The following is a 3,062-nucleotide window of genomic DNA, read 5'->3' on the forward strand; positions in this document are numbered from 1 at the left end:
TTTGTTATAATCATGTCTTGTGATTATTTGACAGGAGTTTTACTTTTAAACTGTAAGTGTATTTTATTTAGTTGTGTTAGTTATAGTTTAGTTATGATGTAAATACAATAAAAATTAAACCAAGATTTATAATAATTATAATTTGATCCATACATTGGTAATGTCTGACTGGACCTGGTGTCTCTTTATGTTCAATAAATTGGGCCCTGAGGTCAAAAAGGTTAAGACCCCCTGCTGTAGATGACCACCCTAATATACAGTTTTCATACACTCAGGAGCACAGAGGTATATTTATTTTAGCCCAGCGCTTCTCCTGCAGCCTTATTCCCATCACTTCTTATTCATCAAAATAATTATTACTTTAAAAATAAATGCATCCAACAACTCTGTAATTCCTTTTTTACTTCAACATCTTTTAAACTTGTAACAGTTGTGGGCGTAACCTTTGGTAGAGGGGATCATTCTGCTTCCAATGGCACCAAAATCTTAATTAACGCTCCTGTGAGCAGGACAGTTGGAAATTCACACAATTCATGTCCTTTGTGCAAGGAAATGTGTGGCTTAAAATACGATCTGTCACATAAAATTAAAAGGTTACATGGTGTTTTACACACATGCCAAAGTGTTTTTAAAATAATTAACCCCTTCATGTCCTAACGTCGAAACAAAAATATCTCATTTTTGAGTGGATCATAACCAAGGGTTAACAAACACATGAAGTGGCCGTGGACAAGTCAATCCATCCTACTAACATTACATGTACTGTACATGTACTCATTGGGTACTACATGTAATTATTCCATAACCTGGTACAAGATCTGAGGATCATGTGGTCATTTTCTTTTTGTTCGGAGGTATTCAGTACCTCCAAACCTACTGTGGTCGGGCCGCTTTACACCACACAGGCTAAAGCAGGAGGAGAGACACCTGCACAGGTGCTGACAGGTTTTCAGAGTTGTAAAGTAACTAAGTACAAATACTTCTTTACTGTACTTAAGTAGAATTTTTGGGTACTTTTACTTTACTTGAGTAATTATTTTTCAGCCTTTTTACTTCTACTCCTTACATTTTTTAAAAATAAAGACAAGAAGTATAAAGTTGTTCCTTTTATTTCATTTCTGCTTGTTTTCATTGCAGCTTGTTGTTGTAAAAAATAAAAACTATCCATATAAACTGAGCCTCCTAGATAGAGTGAATTTAACTGTGGTTGAATGAGAAGTATAAATATATAAAACTCTGATAGTGTATTAGTTTGTACACAAACAAATCATGTCACACAGGACATAGACATATGTAGCCTAGTACGAAGACGCATGTGGCGGTATATATATATATGAATATATACATATATACATGTATGTCTGTCTGTCTGTTGGTCAATCGGTCGGTCGGTCAATCGGTCGGTCGGTCAGTCAGTCTGTCTGTTGGTCGGTCTGTCGGTCAGTCGGTCGGTCTGTCTGTCTGTCAGTCGGTCGGTCGGCCAATCGGTCGGTCAGTCGGTCTGTCTGTTGGTCGGTCTGTCAGTCTGTCTGTTGGTCGGTCTGTCGGTCAATCGGTCTGTCTGTCGGTCGGTCGGTCTGTCGGTCAGTCGGTCGGTCGGTCTGTCGGTCAATCGGTCTGTCTGTCGGTCGGTCAGTCGGTCTGTCTGTTGGTCGGTCTGTCTGTTGGTCGGTCTGTCGGTCTGTCTGTTGGTCGGTCTGTCGGTCAATCGGTCTGTCTGTTGGTCGGTCTGTCGGTCTGTCTGTTGGTCGGTCTGTCGGTCAATCGGTCTGTCTGTCGGTCGGTCGGTCAGTCTGTCGGTCGGTCGGTCTGTCGGTCAATCGGTCTGTCTGTCGGTCAATTGGTCGGTCTGTCTGTCTGTCAGTCGGTCGGTCGGCCAATCGGTCGGTCTGTCTGTTGGTCGGTCTGTCGGTCGGTCTGTCGGTCGGTCGGTCGGTCGGTCGGTCAGTCGGTCAATCGGTCGGTCGGTCTGTCTGTCGGTCTGTCGGTCAGTCGGTCGGTCGGTCAGTCGGTCTGTCTGTTGGTCGGTCTGTCGGTCAATCGGTTGGTCGGTCTGTCTTTCGGTCAGTCGGTCGGTCTGTCTGTCTGTCGGTCAGTCGGTCGGTCGGTCTGTCTGTTGGTCGGTCTGTCGGTCGGTCGGTCTGTCGGTCGGTCGGTCAGTCTGTCGGTCTGTTGGTCGGTCTGTTGGTCGGTCTGTCGGTCAATCGGTCGGTCGGTCTGTCTGTCGGTCTGTCGGTCAGTCGGTCGGTCGGTCTGTCTGTCTGTCGGTCAGTCGGTCTGTCTGTTGGTCGGTCTGTCGGTCAATCGGTTGGTCGGTCTGTCTGTCTGTCTTTCGGTCAGTCGGTCAGTCTGTCTGTCTGTCGGTCAGTCGGTCGGTCGGTCTGTCTGTCTGTCGGTCAGTCAGTCGGTCGGTCGGTCAATCGGTCGGTCGGTCAGTCGGTCTGTCTGTTGGTCGGTCTGTCGGTCAATCGGTCTGTCTGTCGGTCGGTCTGTCGGTCAATCGGTCAGTCTGTCTGTCGGTCGGTCGGTCAGTCAGTCGGTCGGTCAGTCTATCTGTCTGTCGGTCGGTCAGTCTATCTGTCGGTCGGTCGGTCAGTCAGTCGGTCGGTCAGTCAATCAGTCGGTCGGTCAATCGGTCGGTCGGTCAATCGGTCGGTCGATCTGTCGGTCTATCTATCTATCTATCTATCTATCTATCTATCTATCTATCTATCTATCTATCTATCTATCTATCGATCTATCTATCGATCGATAGATCGATAGATCGATAGATGTACACAAAGAGGGGCCTGTGGGCCAAAACGTCATTCCATTCATTGACGCAATGCCTATATAAAGGGCTATAATTCAGTTAGTCAAAAAAATGGGCCACTGCACTGGCTGCTCGCTTAATCATTCAAAAAAAAAAAGACTGCACCTAAGAAGTATTTGTATTTCATGAGTTAAAGGCACAGTGTGTAGGATTTTGTCAATTCTTTTAGCTGAAATTGAGCTAATCACTAATGACAATAATAAAAACATGTCTAATCATTGCAGACAAAGACCTTGTTTTATTATTTTTA

Source organism: Austrofundulus limnaeus, unplaced genomic scaffold (genome assembly GCF_001266775.1).
Source record: "Austrofundulus limnaeus strain Quisiro unplaced genomic scaffold, Austrofundulus_limnaeus-1.0 Scaffold356, whole genome shotgun sequence".
NCBI lineage: Eukaryota > Metazoa > Chordata > Actinopteri > Cyprinodontiformes > Rivulidae > Austrofundulus > Austrofundulus limnaeus.